Here is a 19,779-nt window from a genome sequence, read left to right as displayed (position 1 = left end):
ATTTTCTTCGATTTTCACCAGTCCCTCCGGCGCCCGATTTTCTGCGATATCTCGCGTCCTCGATGTCTTCTTTTTCTTCAGCCTTTGTCCCGTTCACAAGCGGGGTCGGCTCGTCGTGATCGGCTTCGCCATTTGGCTCTATCGAATGCCTGATCTGGGTGCAATCTCGAGGCTTTCAAATCCCCATCCAGCGTATCAAGCCACCGTTGCTTAGATCTGCCTTTTGGTCGTTTACCATCGACTTCGATGTTCAGACCAATCTTGGCAAGTGAATTCTCGTTTGCACGAATTGCGTGACCATACCATCGAAGACGCCTCTCTCGCAACTTTTCCACGATCGGTGCAACCCCATAACGATCGCGGATATCCTAATTTCGGATGTGATCTAAACGTGTGACGCCACTAGTCCAACGTAGCATCTTCGTCTCCATTACCGCAAGACGCCGTTCATTCTCTTTTATGGTCGACCAACACTCAGAACCATAGAGAGCGACTGGACGGACGACATTGCGATGTCATATTGTAAAAATTCTTGCATTTTCTGAATCTGGGCCGCCTCCCTTTTCGAACGAGATATCTCCCATTCAAATTCGACGATTTTGCATTTTTGCCCATTTTTACGATCCGGGGGTGGTGGAAATTTTCAATTTTCTTCGATTTTAACCAGCCCTTCCAGCGCGCGATTTTTCGCGATATCTCGCGTCCCCGATGTTGTATTGTAAAAATTCTTGGATTTTCTGAATCTGGGCCGCCTCCCCTTTCGAGCGAGATATCTCCCATCGAAATCCGACGATTTTGCATTTTTGGCCATTTTTACGACCCGGGGGTCGTGGAAATTTTCAATTTTCCTCGATTTTTCCTTACCGCCGGCGAGATATCTCGCTTCCCCCATCTCGTAGTAACAAAATGCTTGCCTCCCTTTTCGGACGGGACATCTCCCCCACTCATACCACCATATTCTACCCTTCGATTAATAAACTGAATAGAGGCAGTTAATTTCATGCATTTTGAGAGGGGTGTCTCTCCATGTCATATGGAGACGCTACGCCTTATGGAAAGACAAATTCACCACCATTATATTGACATATTTAAAAACGGCGATGGAACATTTTACATATTTAACCGTGTCTGTTATATATTCTACCAATCACTGGGCGTTGTTTCCGTGATGGCCAGATACGCAGTAGAATTTCTAGAAGGGTGGGAGTCACATCCCAACCCTTTAGTTGCTGAGCATCTGCGGATTCAGTTCGACGAGAATATTTTTAACATTTTTAATACGATAGCGACAGCTGGATCATACAAGCGATCGATATTGGACTTGGGGTTCGCAGCTCCAAAACCTTGCGAGAAGTGACGGACGCAACACAAGCGAATGTAGGCGACCATCAGGTGGTGATCCCTTTCGAAGCCGATGCTCCTATTTACCCACCTCGAGTAGGCAACACCTAAATTTACTACTCATCACGAATTGATCGATCTGATTGCTCGCACGTTGTCGGTCAGTTGAAACTGACCTTATGGCAGGGCCTTATGCCACCAATGACAAGGCGGTGGAAGTTGTAGAAATCCACGAATCTCCCACTATAACCGTTATGGTCGCCAGTGCCGTGTTTCCCCGTCACATGTCCGAGTAAGGTGTTATAGCCTGCCAAGGCATTTAGGTGACCCATCACGATATCAATGTCACCTTGAGGAAGGCTCCCCCGAACTGCGATTAATTACTCGTAGAAAGCATCTTTCTCGACTATATCGAAAGTCTCGGTTCATGCGTAGTATTGTACAATTGTGATGCTTTCTAATCTGGATCGGAATCTTGCATTCAGAAACCGGCTCCCAGGTCAAGAGAGCTGGCCTTGCAGTAGCTCTCAGAAGCAACCCGACACCAGATTCGTCTCCATTACCACTTGGCTTTCCAGAGTACAGAAACACATTGCCGGAAGAGGGAGAGGAGTACTCCCCAGACTCCCGCCATCTTACCTCGTTTTGGCCTAGAATGTACAGCTTATATCGTTGAAAGTTGCAAAAGGCAATCATTCTAGGGACGCTAATACTGTTACCGAGAAGTGTGATCACATTCCCGTCTGTTTTCGATAGGCAAAGGTCTTCGGCGTGAGGTCAGTCCCAATTCGAGGCATTGTTGACGTTTTCGTAGCAGTAAATTTCAAAATTTGTAGGTTGCTCGGCCATAAATTTCTATCCCTATTAGTCGGTGCTCAAGAAAAACAGCGAGAAAAATGGAGAAGCAACCCTATCGGTCAAACCGAAACCAAGTGGCTGCGGAATACCTCCTTGTGGAAGCACCGGGCATGCTGCACTCAATTTGGTTTGCTGGTCGTGATGCAGTAAGCGAACGCTTTATAGCCTTAACTTTTTAACCTGGCCTTCCTTTTAACCTGGCCCTCGTGAAAGTGATCCGTGATGGTGAGGTAAATGTAAGAGCTACGATCCCCTTTAAGGATCGGCCTATGCTGACGATATCGACATCATGGGAAGACCGACCCGAGACGTACAAGCTGCCTTCATCCAGATCGAGCAGGCAGCCATGGACGCGAGATCTTGGGCTGCACATCAATGAAGGCAAGACAAAATATATGGTGGCAACGTCAGCATTGAAAACCAACCAACCGAGAACATCAAACCGCACTGGTCAAACGGGAAGAATAAAGATAGTAGATTATAACTTTGAGATCGTTGATAATTTCTTCCATCTAGGTTCGAAAATCTCAACCGATAACAGCTACGATGATGAAATCCGCGCACGGTTGTTGTCAGCCAACAGAGCCTATTTCAGCTTACAAAAACTGTTCCGCTCGAAACATCTCACCATAGGGTCAAAGTTGATCTTGCCAGTCCTCACATATTCCCCGGAGACTTGGGTTCTTAACAAGAGAAATTGGGAACTCTTGGCCGCGTTCGAGAGGAGAATCCTCAGAAGAATCTCCTGTATGAGGATGGACGATTTCGTAGCCTACAAAACGACGAAATCTATGGGCGATACCATAGGGTCAAGCAGTGCACTGCAGGATAGACTGATGCGGAGCATTGCGCCCTGAGGCCAACCTATCTCTCTCTAAGGATGAGTTGTCTCTCCTCTGGGACGGTGTGTGCCTTTTCAGGGGCCAAGCCTCTCGTCTACCAAGACCGTTAGTGAGTGGTGATAGCCACACCCTGTACGAGGTGACCCTACTATTAACAAAACGCTACGGATCTAGACTGGGGAGTCGAAAAACATCTGGCCCAATCCAGGGTGTCATGCGAACCGTGCCCATTGGATAGTTTGCAGTCGGGGGTTACTGACTGTATTCGAACGGAGCCTCACTGATACCTGGTCGCCTCAGTGAGTAAGTTAGACCTTACCGTGCTACGGGAGGCTATGGCATGGCGGACCTCTTAACCCCCATACTCGTGGGAATCAAATGAGTACAAAACTAGAAAAGAAAACAAAAACCAAAAAAGCGGGGCCCCGTACCGCACCAAAACTGGTTAATCAGGCGGAGGCACGTCTCCGAATTTCTGAGAGCCAGGTGACTACACCCAAGAAGGGAGAAGTTGGGACGTCAAGCAGTGGATCCAAGGTGAGCATTGGTATACTGTGTGGACTACAGCCAACGAACACCACTGCTCAAAGAGCAGGGACCAGCAAAAGCACGTCTGAGATAAATATAACAGACGTCAGGAAGGAGACAAGTCTCAGTAGCGCCGGGGTTAAATGGTACCTGCGCTATCTGAAGGAAGGCCTGAAACCAGAAGAGGCCCTTAAGAAGGCCCAGGACAGATCTAAGCCATCTCTACCGGAGCTGAGAAAGCGGGGAGTAGCAGAGATCAGCCCGCATGAAGGGAATGCTCCCAAAAAATCCAGACCTGAACCCACGGGAGGAGAAAACCCGGGCAGGTCAGGAGTGAAGGCAGGACTCAGGAAGCCCGGCATTAGCTATGCTAGTGCGGTCAAGGGCATTCGACTGGCCATACTGCCAAAAAGGTTCCCCGAGCAAATACTCACTCGGGAGGAACAGGAAATCATTAAGGAACTTGTCGTCAAGCAGATGATCAAGGGTTGGACGTCGAAACTGGTGTTCACCGGAATACGCTTTCGACCAGGCCTTATACTGGTGGACTGCGCGACGGAAGGCACCGCAGAATGGGGTAGAACCATAATTCCTAGATTGCCAGGCTGGGAAAGGGTAGAACTGTCAACATGTGCTGGAGATGATATACCAGGAGCCCACATGGTGACAGTTGTTCTGCCAAAGGCCGCGGCAATAGAAACAGAAGACCTTATGAGACTCCTAATTGCTCAGAATGATGATCTCCATGCTCGACTATGGAGAGTCTTCAGAAGCAAGGTGGAGGAAAAGGGTAAACTCCCTCATCCCTGGATCCCCGATCCCTGGAGGCAATTAAACGTCGGAGTTGTCATATCAACTACCGATTTGGCAACATACCCGTGCATGTGCACAAGGAAAAGCCAAGGAAAGAGACCTCGGAGGAGGCATCGGGTGGAAAATTTACCGAGGTCCCTGAAGAAGTCGCGGAAGCCATAGAGGCGGAAAGAACTGGATCAACCAGGGAAATAGACCTGCTGCCCAGTGAAGAGCAGAAGCTGTAGGTCGTCCAGGACTCCTAGGGCTCGGGGTGGACAGCGACGCGCGATGTCGGAGGAGGAGGGTGACACTCCGACAGTGGAGAAGAGCTCCAAATAATAACGGAGCCAATGGCCAGCACTAAGATAGCCCAGATAAATCTCCACCATGCGAGAGCTGCATCTGCAGTGATTGCAAGGGCAAATTCCAAGGAGAACATTGGAATAGTGCTGGCGCAGGAGCCCTGGGTGTACCGGGGGCAGATTCGCGGTTTGCAAGGAGGAGACATGCAGGTAATTTGGGACTCCTCTTGTGAAAAACCAAGAGCTTGCATAATTCTCAAAAGTAATTTAAAATACATATGTCTTTCAGAGTTCTTAACCGGGGACCTTGTGGCTATCCAAGTCTCATTGGAAGCCGGGAGGAGCACTCGAGAGGCAGTTGTAGCATCGGGATACTTCCCAGGTGGCGAGAGTCCACCCCGGAACAAGTCGCAAAGCTGACGGAGTATTGCGAGGAGAGGGCGTTACCACTTCTTCTCGGCTGCGATGCCAACGCCCACCACGAAGTGTGGGGAAGCAGCGACACTAATCGTAGAGGTGAGTACCTTTTCGAATTTATTCTTAGTTAGAAATATACAACGTAGGGAACCCTCCAACATTTGTGACCAGCACCAGACAAGAGGTACTAGATATAACTCTAGGAAATACCCTAATGAACGGGATGGTCAGGAATTGGAGGGTGTCGGATGAACCCTCAATGTCTGATCACAGGATAATCAGATTCGACATTGAGAGTAACTCCGAAATAAAAAGAATAATAAGGAATCCCAAGAGAACGGATTGGGAATCCTACACAACGCACCTGAGCAACAACATTGCCCACCTTCAAGGGGGCGGTGACATCAGGGGCGAATTGGAATTAGAAACGGTGGTGGAAAACCTCAACACCATCGTCATTGACGCATATGAGGCCAGCTGTCCGGCAAAGACAGTCAAGTCATCAAGGGTGTACCATGGTGGAAAAAGAACCTAGCCAGAATGAGAACGGAGGTACGAAAACTCTTTAACTGGGCAAAACGAACCGGGGACTGGCGGAGGTATAAAAATGCACTGACTGCGTATAGCGACGCGATCAGGGAAGCGAAACGGAACAGCTTTAGGGAATTCTGTGAAGGGATTGAACAGATCACAGAAGCAACCAGGCTGTACAAGGCTGTAGCCAAAGACGGCGGAATATCCTCTGTCTGCTTGAAAAAGGAAGATGGGACATTCACCGAGAATGAGGAGGACAGGGTACACCTGCTTCTCAGAACTCATTTCCCGGGGTCTTACCCCTCGGCGGCAGGCGACAACAATCTGCCTGGCACCCTAACAACGAATAAAAGGGGAAGGAAAGAGAGCTGGAAACTAGTGAAAGAGGTATGCTCAGAAGCTAGGCTAAGATGGGCAGTGGGAACTTTTAAACCAATGAAATCTCCCGGAGTAGATGGCATTTTCCCAGCACTTATCCAGAGAGGCATAGGAATTATCTTAGAGTCTCTTCTGAGGGTGGTAAGGGGGAGCATAGCACTGGGTTACATACCAAGGGCATGGAGACAGGCAAAAGTAGATCCTTTCCACCCTAAATCTTTCAGACCAATTTGCCTAACATCGTTCGTACTCAAAACGGCGGAGAAGGTCATAGACAACTATATTAGAACTAACGTTCTAAAGCGTAATCCCCTACATCACTGTCAACACGCTTACCGGGCAGGAAGGTCAACTGAAACTGCTCTGTATCAGCTGACAGAGGTACTACGGGACGCCATAGAAACAAAAGAAATTGCGCTGTGCGCGTTTTTGGATATCGAAGGAGCACATCGCACACAGAGATACAGGATGCCCTGAGCCGCAAAGGAGTGGGAAACACCCTGGCACTCTGGATGGCCAAATTCTAGAAAGCAGACAAATAGAGGTACAAACAGGTACAAATTCTATTATCATGAACACCACTCAAGGCTGTCCACAGGGTGGAGTACTATCGCCGCTAATGTGGAGTATGGTAGTGGATGAACTCCTGGACGTGTTAACTAATATTGGAATACAAGTCCAAGGATACGCGGACGACATTGTTCTAATCTGCAGGGGCAAATATAAAAATACCCTATGTGATGGAATCCAAACTGGATTAAGGGTTACTAGTGCCTGGTGCAGGAAGGTGGGACTGCGGATCAACCCAACCAAAACCACCATAGTACCATTCACTAGGAGGCGTAAGCTGGATCACCTGAAAGCCATAACATTACATGATATGGAGGTGAAACGAGAAACAGAGGTCAAATATTTGGGAATCACGCTAGACCAAAAATTACTCTGGAAGACACATGTCGGAAACACTTGTCGAAAAGCCACGAGGGCTCTGATGACTTGCAGATCCATAGCAGGAAAAAAATGGGGTTGCAGCCCCAAGATACTACTTTGGATATATACTGCAATAGTAAGGCCAATGGAGCGGTAATCTGGGCAGAAAGAACCCAACTCAGTACACAAGCCAGGGAATTACATAAGCTCCAAAGGCTGGCTTGCGTGTGTATCAGTGGGGCAATGAGGACATGCCCAACGGCATCCCTGGAGGTCCTTCTGGGTTTAACCCCTCTCCATCTGCACATACAGATGCAGGCAAGGAGATCAATATTCAGGATGGCCGATAGTATGAGTGAGGCGGGGAGCTGCCTAAATCGAAGGAAGATTGATATCCTTTCTTGGCGGTATCCCGAATTACTGATATCGAGGGACAACATGACAACAAGGTTTCACTTCGATAAGAAGTTTGAAACACGTTGGAGTAACAAGGCAAACTGGGAGAGCGTGGCTGCGACATACGGCTTAAACCAGCAACTGATTACTTGGTACACTGACGGATCCCTCACAGCAGAGGGAGCGGGTGCCGGTGTCATTGGTCCAAGGAAAATGTACTTTGAGCCAATGGGCAGGTACACTAGTATATTTCAGACGGAAATTTACGCCATAGACAAATGTGCCTCCTTTAATCTGCAAAGGAACTACAGGGGGCAGAACATAGCTATTCTCACCGATAGCCAAGCAGCGATCAAGGCACTTAGGTCCAACCAGGTGAACTCTAAACTGGTATGGGAATGCCTTGAGAGACTGAATACACTCGGCTCGTCCAACAAGGTCTGGATACTTTGGGTTCCAGGCCATGCTGGGTTGGAAGGCAATGAGGCAGCGGATGAACTAGCCAAAAAGGGAGCAGGGATGTCTTTACACGGGCCAGAACCCTTCTGTGGAATCGGAAACGGTTTTATGGCTATGAATCTAAGAAACGAAGAGAAACGGTTGAGGGAACTATATTGGGCGGGCCTACCAGGGATGGAGCAGTCCAGGGTGCTTATTGGGGGGATACGAACCCATGCGTACAAAGGATTGCTTAAACCTCCGAATCATAGTGGGAATTCTCACTGGTCATTGTCGGCTGAACTATCACCTAGGGAAGCTAGGGATATCTACGGACACTGCCTGCAGGTTCTGTGAGGAGGAGGACGAAACCTCTATGCATGTCCTGGGACAGTGTCCGGCACTTGTGCAAAGTAGGTCGATACATCTGGGAGAACACTTAATACCAGATGCAAAGCTGAAACTTCTGGAAGTAGGGAACATACTAAAGTTCCTAACGGTTACAGGACTGCTTGAGATACTATGATCAACAGGTACACTATAACCAGTAAAAGGGGCACAATAGTTCTTCAAGGACGCGGTGCGACTTTCCCTTAACAGAATAATAATAATGAGCGATACCATGACCGTCGAGTTGTGGATATAATTGGGCTCAATAGGTTACAGTGGGCGAGTCACTTAATCTATAAGTGCAATATCTATGGTAGAAAAAAAAGAAGAGGCAGACCCCGCCTGAGATGGAGCGATGGTGTAGATCAGGATGCCAGACAGCTTATAGGGATATCGAATTGGTGGACCTCGTCGCAAAACCAGGATGTTTGAAGTTCCTTATTAAGGCAGGCCTATACCGGATAACGGTTGTTGCGCCGTTGATGATGATGATGAAAGTTCTTTGGCCTGAGGTCAGTTCAATTTCAAAATTTGCTGGTTGATAGCTCACCACTTCATATCCTTTTAGTCGCCTGTTACGATAAGCAAGGACGAGTTTGATTGTATTCCAAAGTCCTAACTGACAGGGCAATCGACCGGCTCAACAGGCAGGTTCATCTAGTCCGTAAGGAGGAGGTATTTGCTTCAGGGTGACAATATCTATGGTAGAGAAAAAGGACGTGACAGAATCTGCCTACAATGAAGCGATGGTGTAAGTCAGCAGGTCGGCCATCTGCTAGGGATGTCGATGGAAAGGTAATGGGATTTTGAGGCATATGGTCTGGTTTTTAGTCGAGAATAGTCAACTATCTCTAGGTTCCTATGAATAGTGTATCAATTATTTGGTAGTCCTGACAAGCTACTGCAGATGAGATAGATGGTCATGTTCGGATCATTCCATATTTGACATTCATGCTAATCTTTGAACTCTAACTTCAACATGGGCCACAAAATAATATTCATGAGAACGTATCTAATTTAAAAAGCAATTAATATGTTAAAACATTGTAGCCACGGTGGAAAACCAAGCACAATTTCAAGTACAAGCATATCTTGAGCATTTTTCTATGTAAAACTGTATAAACTGCCATAATATTAGCTGAAATAACTAATAGCGAAAGTGAACAAGATGAAGGACATTTGCTTTGAAATTTTGGTTGAAGCATTGAAATTATGTGTATTCATGTCCAAGCCCTCTCGGCTCGAAGTTTTTGCAAGGCCAACGTGGCATTTGAGACCACATCCGATGCATTGTGACTATTTTATAATTCTTTATTAAAACAAATAAGAGTTTTCCTTTCTTCTGTTTTCCACAAATTTCTTGTTGGGAACGTACACTAAGCGTGCACCTAATGAATATCTGCAAAGATTGACTATAGATCCCGAGTGAGCAGTGATTTTGTCGTAGCTGGCATTTCGGATGGTAACAAGTGTTCATGGAGTCTTAAGTAAATATCGTACGATCATGATCAAATTGAGCCGGAAAGAATTCCAACAATCTTAAGAATGCCATCAGATTACATCTAAAAATTTCGCCAACACAAATATTTTTTGTCCCCACCAGAACCTGAATATACAACGGAATTGAGCCCACCACAAACAGACGGACAGACGAACAGGTAATGCAGTGGTCGCTCAGGTTTGTCAATTGACCCTAAAAACGACTGCGTGAGTTCACCTTTACGGTCGGCCGCCAAGTCAAGCGAGTAAACATAAACAGAAATCAGGTGTCTGTTGATGTAGTGGCGAACCTCAATAGTTACACACAGATACTAGATATAAGATATTTGAGTACGAATAACAGGTAAAATGTGGGTAAGATTATCTGACGCTCAAGTGTGCGAGAGCGCAAAAACTGAGTATACTCGATTCCAACAGGTAATTTGATTAGTTGGCTTAAGACGTTGGAGCTGCTTAGAGTCTTAACTGAGATTAGTGCAGTGCAAGAGGATACGTGACCCTAGTGAATATGCATTAACAAGAAATCGATATCGGAGTGTCTACATCAGAACATGAAGGGATCAGTTAAGACTTAACTATAAACCAAACTTTCAAGAATCTGCAAAATTCGCGTAATATGTAATGAGGATCATATCCTAAGTCGGCAAGTCGGCCATCTTGAATCTTCGTTCTATTCTGATAGTGTAAAGGCAGTTTATATGATTTGATCAATCACGTGTCGGTTTTTAGTAACTTCAAGAGTTAGTTGGCCCAATTATTTCGTCGAAGTCCATTCAAAAGTTGGTCAGGAATAACCAAAACTAGCCGGGATTGAAGTACCCAATTGAGGAAAAAAGTGTTACGTGTCGTTTCCGACAATGTGTTAGTGTTGTGCATAGTATCTATAAAAGAATTCAAGAGATATATTTATAACTGCAACACTACCGCTTGCTCCATCCCTTTCCCACTCATATCGGATCTCTTCCAGTCGCCGTTCTATTTCAGGTGTGTTCAATTTAGAAGTGTGTACGTGAGTTAGTACTGTGTGCGTTACCTGTCTCATTGGATACTTAGGTGGCTCATTAAAAAGATTTTTGCAAATATCTTTCAATATACGTAGTAAACTAAAAGTGATAAGTGTGACACGGCTACTGCAACCTATGCCTACAAATATCCGCAACCCAACGTATCTGAGTAACAAAAAACATAAACCGCATACCAGATACGTGCGTTAGATATCTTATTGCATTGAGCCAACACGGATTTACTCGTACGAGAAAACTAAGAAGCCTAGAATTGCATCTATTTGGAATTCTATTTCCATCGCGCATAGCGGGCACTCCCAGTTTCGTTGTGCTTTTTCGATTTTCTTAAGCGCTGGCGCTGTCTTGTGCAAAATAGGTGAAATAAAAATTAGTGGAACCTTCGAACCGGACTCCGAGAACCTGTGCCTGTGTCCAGCGAAAGAAGCGGCCGCCGTAAAAACCAACAGAACCAACAAAATAAAAAGAAGAAACACAGCAAAACGAGCAAAACGGCGAAACCTACACGCTTATTGTAAATAACGGATATATTTGTTGCACATTACACATCTTCAGGTTAGTAGCAAATTAGTATGGCAATTACCGGTTCATATAAGCATACGTATGAGGCCTATAAAATAAATTCCAAGCAATGCGGGGAAACAAGCGAAAGAAGAGGAAAAAAACGAAAGATTTGGATGCCCGATAATATGCAGTAACTCGGTTAAAGTTGGTAGTTCAATGTGTATTTAGTTTAGACACTCTTTCTTCAAATTGACTTCAGAGATTGGTCTTCGGAGTCAGATTGATGAGTGACATAGTGAGTTCTTGTTTGATGAAAGCCGTTTTCTAATTTATGCTGGAAATGTGAAAATTAGGATTCATTTTTTGTTGGTTTTCGTTTTTGCACTTCTTCAGTTGGTTGGGTGGTCAACTTTCTGCGAGTAAGGGGCAGATTGCGGAGATTAGTTGATAGCAATCAAATAATTGATTATAGATAGATTAGCGTACATATCTAGATTAGAATTTTCCCCTTGCTTCCCTGTCTCGCTATCACATTCTTTGAACTATACTTGTATATGGTAGGTAGGTTTTGATGCCACAAACTTCTAAGATCGTGACTGCTATTTTGGCAGCAGGGAGGCATAGTCTAGCCGGCTCGGATCTTCAGAGCCAGCCCGTACCATTCACGAAGGAAAGCAGCTCTCCCACCCTGCAGCTAGAAATCTCTTTGAGGTCCCCAACGAATGGTTTACCAAGTGTCCGTAGCCTGACTCTAGCTAGAGCCGGGCAATCATAGAGAAAGTACATGAGGGTTTGCCATCCTTCTCCGCAACTTCGACAATGCGAATTATAGGGTATGCCGAGCCTGGCGGCATGGTCCCCTATGGGCCAGTGCCTCATGCAGACTGCCGTAATCTTGAATGCATTTGCACGCATCTGGCACTTACTATATTATAAGCAGGCCAAATTCTCCTTGACTTAGCACAGCTCGTAAGCGTTCGTCATCTTAGGCCTGTGCCTGCTAGGTAGTGCGAGTAGATTCGGCACCCTACAGCCGCCAGCGAAACACCGATTGTATTTACGGAAGGGCTGCCAAGAGCAGAGTCTCGTCTGGCCAATCCGTCAGCCCGCTCATTCCCCTCTATGTTCCTATGCCCGGCAACCCAGAGGAGGGTGCCCTTGAATGTGCCGCCCAGACGGTTCAGCACGTCTCTGCATTGCCCCAACAGCTTGGAAGATGTCGCCGCTGAGTACAAGGCCTTGAATGCCGCTTGGCTGTCTGTGAGAATGGTTATGTTACGCTTGAGGCTCGAATCTCGCTCCAGCCATCGACAGACTTCCAATATCGGCAGTACTTCCGCTTGGATTACACTGGCGAAGCCTGGGAGACCATACGACTTGGATACAATGTGTGTATTCCAGAAAACCCCCACGCCGATTCCACGGGATATGTTTGATCCCACGGTGAAGAATACTGAGCCATAACCTTGCAAGATACGTCAACGACTGGTTGATCGCGCACTTCGGTCACCTCATTGTCAAAGAGCAGCATGGTTTCGTGAAACATAGATCAACGGCTTCAAATCTTCTGGTCTTTACCAACTTTGTTGCTAAATTTTTGAATTTACGACAGGAGGTACATGCAATTTATACCGATTTATCCAAAGTTTTTGACACCGTCGACCAGCACATTCTCCTCTCCAAATTTTCATTACTAGACTTCCCTCCCTCAGTCATCTCCTGGTTTTCCTCCTATCTCTCATATCGTTCCTGCAAAGTTTCTTTTCATGGTCAGTCATCTGGTTCCTTCTGGCCTTCCTCTGGTGTTCCCCAAGGCTCTATACTTGGCCCTTTACTCTTCCTGTTTTTTATCAATGACCTCGCCTACATCCTGCCCGTATTTGCTTTACGCAGACGACCTTACATTTTTTGCCTCTGTTTCGTCTCCGTTGGACTGTGCTCTCTTACAGTCTAACCTTGATAATTTAGCCCGTTGGTGTTCGGTCAACAAGCTAACACTGAATGTCAACAAATGCCATTGGATGCGCTATTCCCTTAAACCGTTCCCAACATCCTTTTCCTATTCTCTCAGTGGACAACCCCTTTCACTGCTGGCCTCTTTCAAAGACCTGACATCACCAATAGAGCTTCCAAAATGTCTGATTTTATCCTACGTTCCTCGTCCGACTTTACCTCAATCCAGCCCTCCTTAACACTCTTCAATTCCTTTGTCAGAAGCATCCTTGAATATTGCCGTGTAGTCAGGTCCCCCTACCGCATCCGTGACTGCCACGCCCTTGAAGCTGCACAACGCAAATTCACCCGGTCCCTCTTTTATAAAAAGAACTTCCCACAGGTTGATTATCCGTCATGACTCCGCACCCTCAATCTCCCCTCCCTACAGCAACGTCGTATCTTCCTTGATATGTGTACTCTTTTCAAACTCTGCAATTGTCTAATGGACTGCTCCGCCAACTCGGATATTACTCTCCGTATCGCCTCGTCTCATAACACACGTAGTGCGGACATTTTTGATGTACCCTTCGCGGAGCTCGAGATTTACTTTCACTCTCCGATGCCGAGGTTTTGCCGGCCCTACAATGCCCTACAGCTTGAGTCCTTTGACTCTATGTCCCTCTCTAGCTTTAAGCGTAAAATAAGCCATTCACTTGCTCCTCCCTCTGAGGACAATATGTAATAAAAAATTTGGTTTCTGTGTATTGTCCTCATTAATTAAATTAAATAAATAAATAAACACGTCGCCGGTCTCCACCTTTGCCCTAGTTGGAAAGTCCAAAATTTCTCGTGAAGTTCAGCTTGCGTGTGGCATAGTCAGTCCGTCTAGGATGGTGCTGCCGCCGTAGAACTTTGCTGCCCAGCATCCGGACTCACGTAGTCTGACGGCACTGCACGCTGCCACGTATTTAATATGGAGGTCTAAGGGGGGGGAGATGCAGGGATGCATTGGGAGCATCTGCCAGGTAGGACTGCAGAGCCCCGGTAGCACCTGCACATGTGGTTCTTTGAATCCTATTCAACTTTATCCTAATGTATTTTTTTCTCAAAGCCTGTCACCATACAATAGAGCCGTACGTTAGGATCGGACGCACTACAGCGGTGTACATTCAGAGAACCATCCTCGGGCGGAGACCCCAATTCTTTGCAAAGGTTCGCTTGCAGGCATATAAGGCTACATAGGCCTTCTTAATCCTCAGTTCTATGTTCAATCTCCAATTTAGCTTTGGGTCCAGGATTACACCCAGATACTTTACATTAGAGGAAAGAACCAATCTTGGTTCATTCAGCCATGGTAGATGGAATTCTTGGTGGTGAATAGCATCAGTTCCGTTTTGGTTGGGTTTATGCTGAGTCCGTATCTTGCGGCCCACAGGCACACCTTTCGCAACACTCCTTCCATGATGTCGCTCATAATGGATAGAAACATCCCTGATATTAATATCACCAAGTCGTCGGCATACGCCACCACCTTCACCCCGCTGCTGTCCAATGTTCGTAAAATTTCGTCCATTACTATTAACCGGAGCACCGGTGAGATGGCCCCACCCTGAGGCGTGCCTCTGTTCACAGCTCTGGTCAAGTGGTTGCCTCCTAGATCCGACTGGATTATCCTAGTACTTAGCATGGATATAATCCAACGCGTAAGATACCGGTCCAATCCAATACCGGTCAATACTTCCTTCATGGCGTTGGTAATAACGCTGTTAAAAGCTTCCTCTATATCCAAAAAGGCAGCTAGGATATACCGCTTGTACTGCAGCGGCCGCTCAACCGTGCCAATTACCTCGTGGAGGGTGGTTTCTGTGGATTTTCCTTTGAGGTAGGCATGTTGTGACTTAGAGAAGGACGTTCTCTCCATAATCATCCTTAAGTGAATATCCAGGACGCGCTCTAGCGTCTTCAGCACAAAAGAGGTCAGGCTGATTGGCCGAAAGTCCTTCGTGGACTCATGACCGTGCCTGGCTCTTTCGGTATGAAAACCACTTGTGCGCGTCTCCAGGACTGTGGTACGTATCCTAAAGAGATGCAGCTCCCGTAAATCTCAACAAGCCATGGCACAACCCTTTCCTGCTGCTTTTGTTGCATTATGCCTTCTGGGCCTGGACATTTATATGCGGAGAAGCTGTTTATAGCCCAGCCGATCTTATCCTCGGCAATTACCGATTTGATAGTCTCGCACAGCCGGGGTAGCCGCTAACTCTTCAAGCGAGGTTCTGACTCGCAGTCCTCCTTCCTGGCGGGAAAGTGCGTTGGAACCAGTAGCTCCAAGGTTTTGCTAGAAGATTCCATCCAGGAGCCTTCCAACTTTTTAATAAAGGATGGGCTCTTATGTTTTTTGGACAGAATCTTAATGAGTCTCGCTGATTCACTGGTGCTTTCGATGTTCCAACAATAGTCCAACCAAGACCGCCTCTTGGCGGTCCTGATGGCCGACTTGTACTTCTTGAGGTAGTCCTTGTATGGCTGCCGATATTTTTACCTGTAGCATATGTTGAAGATTTCTCTGGTCAGCTTCCTGAGGCTGGAGAGTTCTTCATTCCACCATGGTGGCAGCGTCTTTTTGCGGTACTTAGTAGGACACGACACTTTAAAGTGGGTATTGAATGCCTTTTCCAGAGCCCCGACCTTTGACTCCAGTTCGTCTGTCGAATTTTCAATCTTTTTATTTCAACACCCCCAAAATTATCTTTTTAAAGGTATCTAAATCATTCAAAAAGTATTAAGAAAATTATCATCTACGAGAAAACAGGAAAACATCAGTTTAGATGTGCTTATTAATTACTCGGTCAATTATCTAATGGTCAAATAACACATCTACGCATCTTGATTGGATGCTGCGGATATGATTTATTGCAAAATGGCTGAAGATATTACATTATGAGATTGCTTAACTCTCATGGTAAACAGGGAATGATGTGGTTTGGTTTGAGGTTGTGCCCGGAACGGTTTTGCTTTTTACGAGTATATAAATTTATGGTCAGAAATTAATTAGATGAACGATAACAAATTTGCGATGGTAGAATTGACAGAGCTGGGTACTGGGTGATTTCATTTTCTTAGTTCAAATTTTGGTTCGGTCAACTGTGTTCGGGTGTGTCATCAGAAATGAAATGAAAGATATATGCCCGATATTCTTTTTGAAGGTTTTGTGTAAAACAAAACCTCACCCGCCATGCCCCACGGAACTATCTAGAGACATTACATTGTGGGGCGGGTTAAAGCCCTATCGGCTTATTCCTACGGTGAGAATTGCTCCCTCTTTGCTGGTTTTTCGTAAGCGCCGTAACCTTCGAAGCTCCTCCTGAATACAGCTGGATATTTGGAATCAGCCTGTAGATCCACCTCTCCATATGAGAATTATCCCAATGTTCCTGTCGCAGCCTAATTGTGCGCGCTCTTTCTTCTTGTGGTCGATCTTCAACATTATGGTCAATGCGTGCTTTCCAATTGCACAGTGTTTGGATCTCCTCAGCCAAAATATCAAAAGATACGATTACCGCGACTACAAAAGTTGCTTCGTCTGACGTTGTTCGGAATGCGCTAGCGGCTCGTGACGCACTCAGACGATATACTGAAGATAATTTTCTTCTCAACACCTGAACATTAAGGGCTTTTGTCCAAACAGTAAAATGGATGAACAAACTCTGGCTAGCAGCAGCCTCCTCGGTGGTTTGGTTCCTCCCCAATTGGGGATCATGCCACTTAATGCAGCTAGGGCTTTCGTTGCTTTCTCGCCAGCGTAACTCAGGGGTTCCTTGAAGGTCAATCGATGATCCAGCATAACGTCGAGGTATTTGATAAAAGCTTGGACTCTATCACAAGCTGTCCCAAACAAAACCGTAAAGTTTCTTTCAGTTTACCGCTGCTGAACCAGTGAAGACTCAGTTTTTTGTTCCACCAAATCTAGCCCATGTGATACCAACCAATCTTTGATCAGTCTAATCGATGTCTCACATGCCCTGATAACATCTACTACAACAATTGCGATGGCGTCTGCATAGCCGATAAGGGTAACTTGTCCCGGAAGTTTAATGCGCAGCACATGGTCGTACATCACGTCCCAGACTATGTAGTGGGACCAGCACGCCGCCGGTAATCACATATTCATCTGGACCTACCTCGGCGTCATGGAGAAGCATTCTACTCAGGAAATAATTTCTGATGATTAGCTGAATACACGAAGGAACCTGCACTTGGTTTAAGGATCGTATTATATGCTGTCATTGCGCTGAGTTGAAAGCATTTCTTATATCGAGGGTGATGATGGTACAGTGTTTTTTGGTATTACTGCAATTGCTTCCTCTGCCAGATTGACTACTGTGTTAATAACAGCAGGCGTGAAACCATATTGTTGTGTAGAGATGCATTTTCTAAAATTGGAATGTTGCATATAATCCGCCCCAGCAACTTCCCTATACTGTCCAGCAAACAAATGGGACGATACGCCGATGGCTCTTCAGGTGGTTTACCACTCTTTGATAATAGCACCAGCATTTTCCTTCTCCACAGAGTCGGGAAGGTGCCCGCTTCCAAGCAGGTACTGAAAGTCGAAACGAACCACTCCGGTCTTGCTTTTAGCATCATCATCATCAACGGCGCAACAACCGATATATGGTCTTCGACTGCCTTAATAAGGGGCTCCAGACACTGCCTTCTTCTGTGCATAGTATAAGTGCTTCTTGGAGCTCAACTTGGCATTGGTCATTACCCCGTGGTATCTAATAATCAATTCTGAAACGACCTAATGGTTAACAATCCGAATTTAAACAGTTTTATTTTTCTTGCGATTACTAAGGATTGCTTCCTACTTTTCGTCCAATAGGTCTAGTTTAATCATTTGTAATCATGATTTTATAGCATGAACGATTTCACTTCTTGCCGCGAGTTTATCCGCAATATACGTTGCCTGCTTTGGCACACAAAGTCCAAGCACTCCAACTCCATGCATGACGTTCCATAGAAGGGGTCCGAATACAGAACCTTGAGGAATACCACCTGTCACAATGTATCCTTTCTGCTCATCGTTCGTCTTATATTAGAGAAATTTCTCGAAGAGGTAACTATCCGTTAACCGGGCCAAGTAACCAGGGACACTCAGTTAAGTCGAATTAAAGACAATCTTGACATCTAGTTTCACCACCGCCCAGCACTTGACAACAGTCAACGCCTTTTAAGTAAAATCTACGACTATTTTTATTACATTGACCGTAGAACGGGCTCGCCGAAACCCATGCTGCCTTATCGATAGGCCACACGCTGGATCAAGGAACGGAAACAGCCTTTTGGATATGCCCCTCTCCAAAATCCAGATAGGGTTGTAACGACACAAGTGGTATTGTTGGAGTCTCATGTGTAACGGTCTCAGAACCGAAAGCATCGCTTTTTTAGAAATAATAGGTAGTGGGGTCAAATCCGAGTTGGTCAATTCTAAGTTGTCGGACCGCTTCAACACGATAACTTTTGTAGTTATTGTGGAAAATGTTGTCATAATTCTTACACAGTCACTTGCGTCTTTGTAGGAACGCCCTGATAGCTGGGGCTGGGAGGGCTGGGCTCTGGAACTCGACATTTTGAACATACTGGCTTCCGAGTATTGGGGAGCCCACAACCGTAACAGAAGTCTTTGGGACCCTTCCAAAAATTTGCGAACAGATGCCCAACCTGCCGACAATTTAAGCAGACCGAGCAGACCGAATCAAAACTACTATTTTGAATTTCAGCCGGAAATTTTCCAAGATGTACTTCCTGTCAACACCCTCTTCAGATTTAGTAGAATAGCTGCACAATTAGTTAGCGAGCCTGCTTGAGAGACGCTCTTCGAAAATTTCACTCTGATGCACTAACTTACGTAGCTCGCGAAGCGGGAAAGTAGAAAAGTCGCCGCTGAACGTCGGGTCTCAGCCGTCGATGAAGCAACTCTTCCAGTTTTTCTTCCGCTAAGGGATTTTCTAGTCTATTGGCTAGCGAACACACAGCTTTATAATAACTGTCGAAATTCTTGCATGGACTTTGCGTGCGGTCTCACATGAGTTCAAGGATGTCCCAATTATCTACTGAATCCTTAAACTGCGAACGAAGAGCTTTACGAAAATAGAGTGGACCTATTTTCGTCCGACAGACTGGTGGTAACCCCAGTACCAATCTGCTGCTCTATCACTGAAAAGAGTGTCTACATAAGTACACAGCAGATCGATATCCCCCTGTAGGGTTGGGTTGGTCAAGACCTCCACGCGGTAGAGTAATGGTGGACAAGGGTGTTGCGGTGCCATCAAAAAGCAGATCCCAGGATGCAATGATAGTGGAGACACGATCCGCTGACATAGTATGAAGTGGTCGTGCCTGGCATCCGTAGGGCACGTCGTCATCGTTCGATACGTCATAACTGTACATATAGGCGAGTGTGTCAAAGTTCTCGGATCCGGACCTGTCGTCAGGTCTATAAAATGGTACGCTTCGTTCGTTATCATGCCTGTCTTCTATATGCGTAACAAGAGTTGAAGCCGACTGATTGATCTCGATTGATCTCGATCTGATTGATCTCGACCCAATTCTTTATTTTGTGACTCAATATAATTGTCCGTTGCAATTACATCCTGCATGAAAGGA

At 46.0% G+C, this 19,779-nt stretch overlaps 1 protein-coding gene across 2 annotated transcripts in view; it reads left to right on the top strand.

Moving 5' to 3' along the window:
* Positions 1–10,093: 10,093 nt before the first annotated feature.
* Positions 10,094–19,779, top strand: part of LOC119653402 (unconventional myosin-XV) — a 179,221-nt gene continuing 169,535 nt past the window's right edge. For both annotated transcript variants that reach the window (XM_038057967.1, XM_038057966.1), the window contains exon 1: positions 10,094–11,226. The gene's annotated coding sequence lies outside the window, so the exon portion shown is untranslated. The remainder of the gene's footprint in view (positions 11,227–19,779) is intronic.

Source organism: Hermetia illucens, chromosome 4 (genome assembly GCF_905115235.1).
Source record: "Hermetia illucens chromosome 4, iHerIll2.2.curated.20191125, whole genome shotgun sequence".
Classification (NCBI taxonomy): Eukaryota; Metazoa; Arthropoda; class Insecta; order Diptera; family Stratiomyidae; genus Hermetia; species Hermetia illucens.
This window is presented reverse-complemented; position numbering and strand designations above follow the sequence as displayed.